At 36.4% G+C, this 14,653-nt stretch overlaps 1 long non-coding RNA gene across 3 annotated transcripts; it reads left to right on the plus strand.

Moving 5' to 3' along the window:
* Positions 1 to 4,147: 4,147 nt before the first annotated feature.
* On the plus strand, positions 4,148 to 8,561 carry LOC307187539. Of its 3 annotated transcripts, none has more exons than XR_013828637.1 (4): positions 4,148 to 4,233; positions 5,385 to 5,459; positions 5,800 to 5,893; positions 8,256 to 8,561. It is a non-coding gene; the product is annotated as an uncharacterized lncRNA (long non-coding RNA). The 3 variants fall into 3 exon arrangements; XR_013828638.1 differs by having other exon boundaries at positions 4,150 to 4,233; positions 5,389 to 5,459; XR_013828639.1 differs by lacking the exon at positions 4,148 to 4,233 and having other exon boundaries at positions 4,808 to 5,459.
* The last annotated feature ends 6,092 nt before the right edge of the window (positions 8,562 to 14,653 follow it).

Below are 14,653 nucleotides of genomic sequence, written 5' to 3' on the forward strand. Positions count from 1 at the left end.
ACCGGAGTTAAAACAACTGAGGCTCCCAGAAGTTAAGTAGCATACAACTGGATATCATCCAAACAGATTATGGTCTAAATGCCACATTTGTCCCAGCCCTTGCCTGTCTCCCTGACCCAATCTTGGATCAGCCTTCTCATCACTAGTTATTTTGAAATACCATGCTTATTTTTTCCATAGCAGGAACTGGGATTAACTGATCTAGAATAATCTAGCCCCGTATCTTTTCATATCGTACCTGTTCATTATTTGTCTCAGCACCGTATCACCCACACAGGAAGGCTTCTCTTGACCAGTCTAAATAAGGCCCTTAAGACCTGCTTACCCCAGTCTCTCTCTAGCACATCACCTTACTTTATTTTCTTCAATGCACATATTGCTGTCTGTGGTTGCCTTATTTATTAAAAAAAAAAAAAATTGTTGTCTGTCTTCCCTGGTAGAATCTAAGCTTCATACAAACAAGAGCCAGGTCTCTCCATTTCCTAGTGGCCAATAAATATTTATTGGGTAAATCAATGAATAGAAGCTCCGAACTTTTAATTATAGCATTCCTGATCACATGGCAATTACTAGCTATCAGTTTGACTTCTTTTACTTATGACAGCATACTGAGACTTTGACCACATACTTTAAGTGCAGACAAGTTTATAGTCTTTCATTCCCCCTGATATTAATACTTAGAGAAACAATTCAACAGTAAAATCAACAAATGATAAGAATCCAAATTTAGGATACTGAAAAGAAAAACACCAAGGTAAATGTTTAGAAAGACACAAGTCTATTAAACCATACAGTTCATCTCTAAAAGTTATACATTTATTATAGGTTGAATATGTACATGATACCTAAATTAAAAAAAAAAAATCTGGGATTCGAAGCTTTCATACTATGTGAGAAAACTTGCACAAATAAAAGTTTTTGAATTACTATTGATCGCAACATTAAAATTAAAATCTAAAGCAACTCTGATTATTTAAGGCAGTATATAGTCCCTTAATTGATATTTTGAATTTGTATAATGGACCTATCAATGATTAGGGTATAGCACAATTTTAAAAAATTTGTATTATTACAAATAATTTGTAATTATTTGTTTTAGTGACTATTTAGTGCTGGTCCACCTGACAAAACTGATTTTGAATCAATTTGGAAAATGAATCAAAGTATTATATTATTTCTTGTATAGTATACTCGCAATATTAAGCATTATGTTTTTTAAATATATGCTTTTACTGCTTTTTTGTGCATTAGATATTTGGAAGTGAATTGTAAATTTTGTTATTATGGAGGCATTAAATAAACATAATATTTTATTTTGAAATAAGTGTAGAATTCAGATAAACTTTCATCTGTCTCACTACAGCATAACTGCTTCTTATACTGAAAGTCTTAATGATGTCTTAATACCAAAGAGTGGTTTCAGGTTAAAGTGTGCTACAAGTGCTTCTGCTTTATCAGAATTTCCTTTTAGGATTTATTGAGAGGGAGACATTCAGAGTGTCGTAAAAAAATAAAACTGATGCTTTGTTGTTGTTGGGCTATAAACACTGTATTTTGGTTGGTTATAATGCTACCAAAATCCACACAGTACTTAATTTATCTAACCTTCTGATAGTGAATGAACAAAGGTAAAAATAACAGGCTAGTTATAAACTAGTACTATGGTGATGACACTGTGAATTATTTAAAAAGGGCATATTCAGTGTGACCATAGAGCCATCAATCATAATAGACATTGATGAGAAAAAGAGGTTTCAGTCACTTCCTATCTGCAAGGAGAACAATTCTATCTCACAGGTAGCTATGAAGTGCTGGGTGACCTGATGTCACTTGCATTGTTGCTCTACCCTTTGAACGGAGTGAGTAGATTCTCTCAATATTAGAATCGAATGAGTAAATAAATTCGCAGTTCACTGCCACTCTCCTTCTGAGTGCACACTTCAATTTGTCTAACAATAGAGAGGACAGAAAAGCAGAAATCTCTTAAAGCGCAGATGAATTTTTTATGGAATGTTCAAATCCAGCTGCAAAGGATAGGGTTTTAAATGGTAGCAGACACTCTTTTAGAGGGAGCCCCAAGAGACGAAATCTTTTGGAAGTGTTTTGTACTGAATTCATTCCTTTCCACGTACACATATGTAGCTTTTCTTCTTCTGAAGCCCTGCTTTTACTAAATTGTTACACCTTCGAGTTCACATTGATCACTGATATGCCAGATAAAAACACTTCCTTTATCTTTAATACACAGAATTTCAATTTTAAGTAAGAACAGTTTTTAAAGTGCGTGTGTGTAATACTGCTGTATTTGCCTCCTTCGATAGGGAAATTAAGTTTGCAGGGGAAGAAAGAGGTAGCTGGTTAAGAAATTTTTTTAAAACATATTAATAATTTTAACATTTTTTTTCCATTCAGGTGATCAGAATAATTTTGATTACCACAATTTCTCACCTCAGGTTTTACTTGAATGTTAATATTGTGTGCATTAATTTGTATTATTTAAATTTTTGAATATCACTTCTCCCCAGTCACAGAATCCTACAAAATCCTTTGGCATTTACAAACCACAGAGCTACAAAAATGTGCATTTTTTGGGCTTCCCTGGTGGCGCAGTGGTTGAGAGTCCGCCTGCCGATGCAGGGGACACCGGTTCGTGCCCCGGTCCGGGAGGATCCCACATGCCGTGGAGCGGCTGGGCCCGTGAGCCATGGCCGCTGAGCCTGCGAGTCCGGAGCCTGTGCTCCGCAATGGGAGAAGCCACAACAGTGAGAGGCCCGCGTACCGCAAAAAAAAAAAAAAAAAAAAAAAAAAGTGCATTTTTTTTTTCTGTATGGCTATATGGTAAAATCCACTACTTCACTCTAGCATATTCACATTTTATGGCATAAACCCATGAATGATATGAATGTTTCTTTGCAAAGATTCTCTTAAAAATTAGTGAATGTAGCTAAATAAGCTTTCCTCCTCTACCTCTATCCTCCCTCGGCCCTCCTCCACCCACCATTCATTACCCCTCCCTATTAGAGTGGAAATATGAAACATGTTTGCATTGCATTCGGCATTACAGTGTAGTCTCTTGAAGCCTGTACACTACTCATTTTTATTCACTTTTCCTCTGTAATATATTCTGGAAGCATCTTCATCTCAGCCTAACCTCCAGAACTACTTTAAAAACGTGTACCACCACTTAATTGTTAATAACAGGTAAATCAAAGGTAAAAGATAACTAATTAATTTTCTAGCTCAGTTTTATTTTACTGTTACTGCTTTGAGAAAATATAACAAAACCCCATTAGTGTTAAGGTAAGCCCATGAAACAACATAATATAATGCAAGAAAGACATTTAATAGTGTAGAGGAATGTTAAATTACTAATTAACTCCAAGTTACTGTATAAGAAAGCATAGTAATTTACAGGATTATTGCAATATGCAGCTTGGATTGCCATGAGGGTCAGCTAAGGAGCATTTCTTTCTCTTTCTCCCCTTAGTGTGGTGGTTACTGTAAAAATCTTCTCACATTAAAACGCACTGTCCTACCCACAGTTCATTGCTGCTAATTAGCAGCAGTTGAGATTTTGCTAGCAGTGATTTTTTTTTTTTTCTATGTTAAGCTGCCAACTGTTACCAACTGCTCGAGATTCTCCATGCACAGTGTCCAGCTGCCCGGCTCGCACCACAAGGCTGTGTCTTTCAGCTGCTTCCTGTCAACTTTAACACCTGTGTGAAGAAAACAAATCCGATTGTCTGTCCTGCCTTTTGTGATGGGAAGGTTATCAAAAGTGCTCTGGGTATTTCGGCTCATGCTTATCATCTACTTCTAGAAAATTGCATTGAAGACACACACACACACACACACACACAGACACACACACACACACACAGACACACACACACACACACACACACACACACACACACACACACACACCTTTTTATTTAAGCACCCAGTTGAGACCAGTGGCTCTCTGAAACTTAAATCACTGCCATATCTGCCATGTCAAAGTCCAGTGTTTTCATAGTCTATTTAAACTTTTATTTAAGCAATAAGGCTTGGGAAAGTCATCTTTTAGTTTTACCTAAATATATAAGAAGAATGCCATAACTTTGATTAATAATTGATTAAATCAACCATTCCTACATCAAAGACAGGAAGAAGAGCTCTTTGCTGAAAGGCTAGACTATCAAATGGGACTTTGTTGTCTTCAACATCGCTTTAGAACTGCAGCATTACAGAGTAAGATGAACATTAATTTTTGAGGTCTTATATAATCATATAAAATAAAATTGACTCCTTTTTCTCCTTAATTAAACACTAGTAGTGTTAAAACACTATAAATTTAGAAATAATCATACAGCCTAATCATTTCCTGTCAGTTCCATTGGCTTTATGACTAATTTATATTTAACCTTCTTGGGAACCTACCATCAGAATGTACTTTTTTAAAAAATTCAAAGCAACTGTCACTGGTATCTTATACCTGTGCAAAGGGGAATCAGGACGTAACAATGTTTTAAAACTCAAAGATGATATATAATGGACTGTACTGTTTATATGATTTAGTAGCAAAATAGCCCCTGCTTTCTTATGATTACAGAGCAACTGATAAATTCCTAGCTCATTTGTTCCTATTTTCTATTTATAGTGATAAATTTAATGTTAAAAATAATTGTAATTGTATAAATGTGCATGTATTTACATTAATATTAGCATTACAATATATTTAATTAGGCAATCAGAATTGAAAGGGGACTGATTTTGGTCTATATGTTATATCTGTTTGATACTATTATTTTCTTTACTTTTCGATTGAAATATTTTAACTGAATTTGTTCTTCCTTCATTTCTACTTTAAAAAGGCAAAAGGATTGTAAAATTTACCTATAACATGAGTATAAAATTCATTGTCCCGACAGGAATGAATCCCCACAGACTGTGATCAAAACTGTAGCCCTAGGGTAACACAGAACGAGTGTCAACTACATTTTGCTGTTAAGTTTCACAAAAATGCCCTCTGGGAATTTCAGTCACAATATTCTGAATCTATATTTATGTAACGGTTACAAAAAATAATAGAGAGGGCACATCAAAATTATACATGCTTGAATTTCAGAACCATAATTTTGTAATTTAAGAACAAAATATTCTTTGAATTTTCCTTTATTATGAAAAAGGAATGATAAAGATATTATTCAGTTTTCAAGACTATATTACCAGAGATTTAATGTCAAATTCCTGTTAATATAACTTTCTTCTCCCTGAACTATTAGAAATTTATTCAGTCAAAATTATCAAATAAGCACATAGGCAGGTCAGTATCACTATGATTACTGATCAAATACTTTTTTTTCTTCCTTTCTTCACCCTCTGCATGTCTGCACTTGGAGAAAGAGACACCTGGTAGAGAGATGTGAAAACTTGCTCTTTAATTCGTACCACCACAGATGATTTTACAGGCACCGGTAAGAAAATGTACAAAAAGAAATTATTTAAAGCCAATAATTGATTCTAACTTGTTCAAGTGCCTGATTTTTCATAACTGAATAAAGGCCTTCAGATTATGAGCAGGACTTTGAAAAGTGGGTTAACCTCATTGAACCTCAGTAGTTCAGTCTGCATATGGGGATAATGACTCCTATTTTGTGTCATTGTTGATGAATACTCTCAGTTTTAACTAGGCGTATAGAAAGGTTTTGTAAGTTTCTGGTGCGTTGAAAATCTTCTGGATACAGAAGCAATCAAACTCCATGAGCCAGGGCTGGCCATGCTCTCCCTGATTTTTCTTTATCAAATCTTGCATAGGAAAGGTTGAATAGAATGAACTCTTTCAAGCTGTGGTATGACTGACTGAGGAAGATGAAAACTTACTCTTCCAAAAGACATAATAGTGTATGAGGTAAGACTAATTGATCAGTTGAGTGGCTACAAAATTATCCTGTGCAGGTGGATAGGTTGGGAGTGGGGTTAGATGTTTGGAACTGATTTCTCATAGCACCATTAAAATGTCACTGTAGAATCCTACCAATAACATCACCCCTTCTCACATACATGCCTGTAAATTTGACTTTTTAAAAAAACTCTCCTGTGTTAGTCAGAAATTATTTTCTCTGAGGTGTTATTAAAATGTGACAAATTATTATTTTATGGGCTTTGTAGGGGAATAGAAAACAATTAAAAATAACTGCTAAAAAAGTAAATATGTGTGGCATGAAGAGCCCATGGGCAGATGATAATCTCTGCTTGGATTATTTGCTGTAAGATGTGAATATGTTGTCTTTAGTGGAAAAAAATGCCACTGAATAAGCTTTGATTCTATTCTCAAACATTCATGTCCCCAAATAATCGATCTATGTAATCCTGCATAGTATTAGCTATGGTATATTTCTGCATAGGCCCAAGTACCAACTAGTTACTAAGGACCTATAAAGGAGAAATAATATAATCCTGACTTCACATAAAAAATAAATAGCAATGCCAAGCAACATTAAAAAGATGCTGTAATAACAAATGATGATGATGATGGCCACCATTCATGAAGCACTTACTAGGTGCCTAACCATTTATTCCTTCAACAAATGGTATGAATTTCCGACTCTGTGCCAGACGTCGATCTAGATGCAGGAGTAAAAAAAGCAACTAACAAAACAGACAACATGTCTGGCTTCTTAAACTTATAATGGAGGGAGAGGAGCAATGAATAAAAATAAACACACAGAGATAAATACTGCAACTAAGATAAACATTTTAATCCACATTCTGCGGATGAGAAAACACAGGCAGAGTGGTGACGTCATCTGTCCACACTCCAACAGCTGGTGTAATGGCAGAGCTGAGAGTCAATGTATATCTTTGTGCTACGTTACACTGTATCTCAGAAAAGACCCACCAGAGGTAAAGTGGTGAAAAAGATGGCTTTATGTTGGAATTTGACCATGATTTCTTTTTTATTTTTAACATCTTTATTGGAGTGTAATTGCTTTACAATGTTGTGTTAGTTTCTGCTGTATAACAAAGTGAATCAGCTATATGTATACATATTTCCCCATATTCCCTCCCTCTTGCATCTCCCTCCCACCCTCCCATGATTTCTTGAACAAGGAAATCTCTGGCTCTATTCTTGAAGGAGGCAAAGCATTGAGATAGAATTCACATCGTGCATAATCAAATGTATAGCCAAGACATAGACTGGTTTGTGTTTGGAAGACAGGAGATTAATTTGGGACAATGGAAAGGAGAAGGATAAAAGGAGAAGGCAGGTAAAGTTCTGGTTGGAAGAACCTGTGTGACTAGGATTCTTGTTGGAAGAATCTTGAATATCCTGCCTGTAATCCTTAGACACATGAAATGTTTTAAATCAAGGGGAATCCTGATAGTTGTATTATAGGATGAGTAACCTGGTCACTGTGAATGTAAAAAAGGCTGAAGGAGTGAGAGTTTACATGTTAGGGTGTCTAGTTAAAAGGCTGTTGTAATAGTGTGAAAATGAGTTAGGGTGATTGCAGTAGAATAAAACAATGCAGAAAATTTACCAATAACAACTAGAAAAAATGATGAACAGATAGGATTTGGGGTAGGGGGAGCAAATGAGAAGGAATAAAGCAAAAGATGGAGAGATCCTACAGCTGGAGAAGAGCGGAGCTACCTAAAAAATTAGAAGCCAGGAGTGAGGCCAATTTACAGAAGAGATATTAGGTTTTAGAGGTACTGAAACTGAAATGATCAGGTCAGACTAAGTCAGCAGCCTATATTCTTTACCCTTCCTCCCTGCCATCAACTGTACCTGATCTTTCCCAGGCCACCTCAAAGTTCTTCCCAAGAAAGAGAGGCCCTTTTGTTAACACACTGAAAACCAGAAGAGGCTCATCTGATTCTTGAGAAATTCTTCCTATAGCAAGTCAACTTTGATCAAACCCACCCCACTCGAATCATTTTTTATTTGTATACCAAAATCTCATCAGAGATGCTGGTAGACATAATTTTCTATTGTGGTCTTATTTTATTGCACAAAACATGTAAGACACAAGAAATAAAAAAGATAGAAAGAGACATTTCACAATATCAATACCAAAACACATGAATTGTGTTTCTTTGTATCTTTGTTCACATTTTGTTATGCTAGCAATGTTTTACATAGTTGTATCCAGTGTAGATGGAATTTTGCATTCTGATCCTGAAAAGGAAGCGGTCATTTAGGATCAGGTAGGCTGGGGAAGGTGAGAGCTGAGAGTAACCAGTTCCTGTCTTCACTCCCACTTCAGGAGGAGGCCAACAGCTGGAATTTTGAGATGCAGCCTCATCAAAATTTTGACGGCTCAGTCAATAGTAGAGAAAATCTCAAAGGAAATACTTCTAATGGACATCACCTAGTTTCCTGAGCAAAAGCGACAGTCTAGGGGAAAAATAAAAAGACTTTTCCAACTCCACTTGCTGAGAAGTTGCAAACTATTGTGAAGTATCTCAAATGACTATTAAGACATCCCTCTTCTGGTATAACACAAACACATTGACATGTTGATATTTTTTTTCAAGTCTCTATAAGTATCTTCCAAAAAGATTATCGAGAACTACCCTATCTTAAGTAAATGTTATTGAATATAATTCAACTTTTTATCATTAGTTTAAAATCTCAAAACATCCTTTACTGTTCTGAATTGTTATTTAGCTCTTTGTTCAATTTTTCAAGGTTTTTTTTTTTCATTTCCTTTGTGGACATATTAATCTCAATTTTAATATTCTACTTCCTTTACTTCTAAAGCCTACAAAATTGCTTCAAGTCTAATCTGGTAAGATATGGTTAAACTCTCACCACCACCCTAAATTGGATTTAAATGGAAAGATGGATGGTATATCAATTAGAGCTCTCTGGAAAGGAAGGGGAAGAGGGGGAGTGGGGAGTGGGGGCTTGGGGGGATTTGTATTGTGTAGCCTGCAGGCTGAAAACTCAGGCAAGGGTTAATGCTGTGAACTTGGGGCAGAATTTCTTCTCTGAGAAATCTCAGTTTTCCTTTCAAGGTTTTCTAGCTGGTAAGATGAGCCCCACCCACATTATAGAGAGCAATCTCCTTTACTTAAAGTCAACTGATTATAGATATTAACCACACCTACCAAATAGCTTCACAGCCACACTGAGATTAGTGTTTGATTAAATAATAGGGCGCTATAGCTTAGTCAGCTTTACACATAAAACTATTATAGATGGATTTTACAAACTGCTTTTATGACAGTTCATGGGTTTTCAGAGAGTAATTCATTGAAAAAATATTCATTGAGGGACTTTTATGTGCCAGGAACTAGTATGGATACGACTTTACAGATATGAAGAAGACTAAGATAAAATCCTGGCCTTCAAGGAACTTACAATTTTCTTAAAAGATAGCTATATGAATAAATTAATATAATGCAACTTGACAAATGTTAGTTTTATGTACAAGCTATGTAATGTTGGTGCATAGAGGAGGGAAAACTTCTCCCAGGCAGTTGGTTCAAGGAAGGCTTCCTGGAGAGCCTGACGTTTGAACAAATCTTTAAGAATCTCTAATTTACTGAGCAATACTCATTGAAACCTGTTATGCCAGGTGCAATTCTAGGGGCTGGGAGTTGATAGAAAAGATCTCAACTTTATTTATAAAGCTAATGTTCCATGGGGAGATTGGTGAGACAGATAATAAAATAAGCAACGAATAATTAAAATCCCTCTTAATGATTAGAGCTAAAATTTATCAAGATTATGTGATACAGCCTCCTATATGCTGCTTTAATATTTGAGTTGAGACATAAAAGGCAAGAAGAAAAGAAAAGATAAGTGAAAAGGCATTTCCAAGCATAGGAGGCAGCAGGTGCAAAAGCATGCAACAGTCACAGCCAGAGCAATAGAAAAGGACTTTGATTAAAATTTGGGTTTGAAAAAGACTTGATCTAGTCTAACTGTCACATTATATTTACATTAAATTTAAATATTAAATACTACCTTTTAATTAGTTTAAAACATTTCCTTGGTCTTAAATAATAGCTGGGTTTTATCCCTTGTTTTTCATCTTCTTTCCACTATTCTTAAAATGTTGCACTAATGTGTGAATTTTCTACACCTGGATTACAAACTCTTAAGCCATTAGAAGTCATTTTATGTGGTGCACAGTTGAAGCATTCATTGCACACTAACTACACATTGTTGAATGATGAGAGGATGGATGGAGGAGGCAGAGAATGGCTCCAAAGATAAAGCCCTGTCCTAATCCCTGGTACCTATGACTATTACCTTATATAGTAAAGTTTTCGCAGATGAGATTAAATTAAAGATCTTGAAATAAAGAGACTGCCCTGGATTATCTGGCTGGGTCCTAAATGCCATCACAAATGCCCTTACAAGAGAGATTCAGAAGCACATGGGGCTTCCCTGGTGGCGCAGTGGTTGAGAGTCTGCCTGCCGATGCAGGGGACATGGCTTCGTGCCCCGGTCCGGGAGGATCCCACCTGCTGCGGAGCGGCTGGGCCTGTGAGCCATGGCCGCTGAGCCTGCGCGTCCGGAGCCTTGCTCTGCAACGGGAGAGGCCACAACCGTGAGAGGCCCGTGTACCGCAAAAAAAAAAAAAAAAAGAAGCACATAAGGTGCAGAAGAGGAGACCATGTGACCATGGTGGCAGAGATAGGAGTGATGTGGCCGCAAGTCAAGAAATGCCAGCAGCCACAAAAAATTGGGAGTCAAGGAGCAGAATCTCCCCTAGAGCCTGCAGGGGGCTTGTGGCCCTGCCAGCACCTGGCTTTTGACCAAGTGAAAGTGATTTCAGACTTCTGGACTCCAGAACTGAGAGAGAACAAATTGCTGTTGTTTTTAGACACCAAATTTGTTAGTCATTTGTCCCAGCATCCACAGGAAACGAATACAATGGATTTTCAGCATATTAAACAACAGTAGAAATGTGGTTTTATCAACACCTACTGGCCAGAGTCTTCCTCTGAAGCAGAAGACAATACAATGTTGCCTGGGTAGCGCTGCCTGCCTCAACTCCTGCCATGCTTTCAGCAATGCCAACAGATTCTGGGAATGTACGTACACATAAAATGCCATTGACATTTTGAATATTCTGATCTGGACCTATTAGCCATTCTACTCTAGATATATTTATGACAAACTAAATATATCTTCATGTTAACCCTATGCTAGAGATTTTTAAACATTCCAGCAAAGACAAACAGAAATTATTCCCCATTATTGATGTCCGAGTGTGCTACCCACACTGACCTTAAAAATTAAAACCTGTAACACATTTCAAATCATATTAAATTGTATGTTACATATGATCTTAAAAACATTTAGGAGGAGTTTATTTTCTAGGGGTTCATAGTATTACATATGTACATAAGAGTATATACATACATACATATATGTGTGTGTGTATATATATATATATATGTGTGAAGTTGCTGATGAATCTTGGTATTATTAAACATACTACTATGTTAAAAAAATGTAACTAACCAAAATGAGTCCACATATTCTGAAGAATGAAATTTAGCTTATGGCCTCAAGGTTTTATCTTATAATCTCTTAGTTTCAATGTCTATACCTCAACCAAATCAGGGAACCAGTTGAACTAACATGCTTAACTAAGTACATTTACCACTGAGTAACTACATTAAGCACAAATTCATCTTAAAAGATCTGTAAATTGTTTTCACTGTTTTTCTCTGAAAGACGTAGTTACTTTGATGGCATGTTAATGAAGCCTGAGAAATTGTGACTGTATGTTCATGAAGGTACATATGTATAATAATTGTTGAATTGGTCTTTCATATTTGGATTTTTTACATACGTTACCTGCTTTAAGAAATACAATAACATAAGATCTTAATTTAATAAAGCCAATATACAGGAGAGATACATTATAAACCATCGACCTTTATGTTGATCAAAGGGACTTGTTGATCATCTGGTCTAACACCTTTTTTTTTTTTTTTTGCTGTACGCGGGCCTCTCACCATTGTGGCCCCTCCCATTGCAGAGCACAGGCTCCGGACGCGCAAGCCCAGAGGCCATGGCTCACGGGCCCAGCTGCTCCGCGGCATGTGGGATCCTCCCGGACCGGGGCACGAATCCGTGTCCCCCTGCATCGCAGGACTCTTAACCACTGCGCCACCAGGGAAGCCCCTAACACCTTCTTTTAATAAAAGACGGGACTAAGACTCAGAAATGTAAGTGATTAGACCAAAGGCACATTGCAAACCATTGGACAAGATGGGAACAGAACCCAAGTTTTCTGACTCCTGATTCAAGACACTTCACAAGCCCCAGGACTGGTTATTTCCATTGTCCAATATAACTGGTATTGGTTAACAATATGTTGGTATAAGTTAACTCTTTAAGTGGCTTAAGGAGGAAAAGCAAAGAAGCAAAATAGAGTGAAAGTGATGGAAACCAACTGGAGATCAGTCTAAATTAAAAATAGATACCGTGATTATAAATAAAATATATTCTCTGAACATATATGACTAAAATCAATTTTGAAATATGGAAAATCTATTTGATCTTTCAAAGCAGATTCAGAATTTAAAATATTAGATTTTAAAACATCAAAAATTAGTCAAGGTTTAGATTTTCTAATAGTATCAGTCAGTCCTTATTAATGAGAAGTATGTAGAAATTATTTTAATCCTCCTTTATGTTGATCCTAAAAAATTACAGTATACTCTGAAATAATCTCATTTACCTTATTAATCCATTAAAGATGTATGGTCCATTATGTGTATGTATATTGAAAGGGAACATATTTCGAAAATAAACGACTTAGTTTCCACCTTTACTTTGAAAAATCACAACTCCCTGACTCTATTTTCTCATCTATAAAATGGGCTTTTGAGAGCATCCAAGTAACTAATTTGCAATTATAGCAAGAATTCATATACAAAAGTGCTCTGAAATGTCAAGAGCTCCATGTGTGATGTGTGTGTGTATGTATGATTGTGTGTATGTACTTGTGGTAATGATTTTTATTCATTTGGCTGACAGGATATAGTGGGGCAAAAAGAAAGGACATAATTATTAAAAAGCAAGAATGCTTCCTTCAGTGAAAAGTAGATTTAAAGTGAGAAATGACTGTATTATTCAAAACTACAGCTACTGCTTTGCACTGTCAGGGAAATTAATATCTCCAAGAGTTACATGTGGAAAAAATGCTTAAATAAATGATTGGGGGTAGATAGCTATGTACTCTGACTTAGAGATGGGGTGACCTTTAAAATGACTCAGATTCCAAAAACAACTGACTCCATTTCTGCAATCTGTGTTTCATTTTGTACAAAACAAAACAATTAATATAGTCAAGAGCAAAATTGCAAACCTAACAGGGCATAGGACTGGGAGCCAGGGGACCCAGGTTCTACTCCTTGGGCCTTTCTTGCTCTAGATGTGACCTTGAACAAATCGCTTAATCCTCCTGGGCTTCAGCCCCATCACTTCCAACATGAAGGGGGTCTAAGGTCCCTTCCAGCTTTAACACTTCATGACACTGTGATTCCAGTTCTTAGCTTCTCTCTCACCATATTTGACACTTTGTTGACATACTGTCAGAACACTTCACACATTTCCCGAAAGCCATAACAAAGCATTATCAGGTCATTAACACAGATTTTTAAGAGAAACTTTAAAATATCTTTCACTGGATATTTGTCATAGCACTTATGTTTATGCTATTAGATTCCTAAGTGAAGATATAAAGGTGTAGATATACATCTAAAAAAGTCAACCTTGTTAAATTCATACACTATGAAGAATAAAGTTGTAATACAGTTATGCGTGACAAAAATAGCCATCTACTTTTCCACAATGAGCAAACAGTTACTTAATTAAAAACTAAGAGAAGAAAAAAGAAAAATATTTTTAGCCTTACGAAAGTTGTACCCATTTCTTTCATAGCCCTATTTCTTTTACCATTCCTTCCATAAACAGTTGACATATACCCATACGTCTCATGGCGTGTGTGTGTGTGTGTGTGTGTGTCTGTATGTGTGTACCTCAATTACATCTAATGTTTATGGAGCATTAACTGTCCCAGACATCAGTCTACCCACCTTTCTTATGCCCCTCAGTACCCCTGACACCCCTGTGTGCATTCTCATCGCTACCAGATACTGAAGGAGCTGTGTTCCTGAAGGCATTTTCTGAGTCCTTTTTTTGTAACCAGGAAAACCACCTGTGCCTACATTGGTGGGTTATTATAGTCAGCAGTTTACCTGGCCTCAGGCAGGTCTAAAGATCTCTTTCTCTAGGCCATTGAAAAAGTCTTTCCTTCTCCCTCTCCTGCCCCCTCCAGCTTGATCCAGATCTTCTCCACCCTTCCCACAAGACATAACTTTACTCATCCTAACATACTTGACAATATCTCAGAGATTGTGCCTGCGTGTTAGTACACTATTCTCAATCATAATGCTTTCCAAATTGGTGCTGAAGAGTGGTTTTGCCATTCTCTCTACAGTATTTAGTTTTAAAAAATGAACACATCATTAGTATATATCACTTTTAGAAATAAGAGCTACCGCTAAACCCAGGTGGAAGAGAATCAGAATATTAATTATTTATTTATGCTTTTCATACAAGTAACACAAGTGAGTGATGAAGTATTTCTCTGTGAGCACATGCTAGAATCCCTGTGCAGGCTGTTTA

This window comes from Stenella coeruleoalba, assembly GCF_951394435.1.
Source record: "Stenella coeruleoalba genome assembly, chromosome: 6".
NCBI classification, from domain to species: domain Eukaryota; kingdom Metazoa; phylum Chordata; class Mammalia; order Artiodactyla; family Delphinidae; genus Stenella; species Stenella coeruleoalba.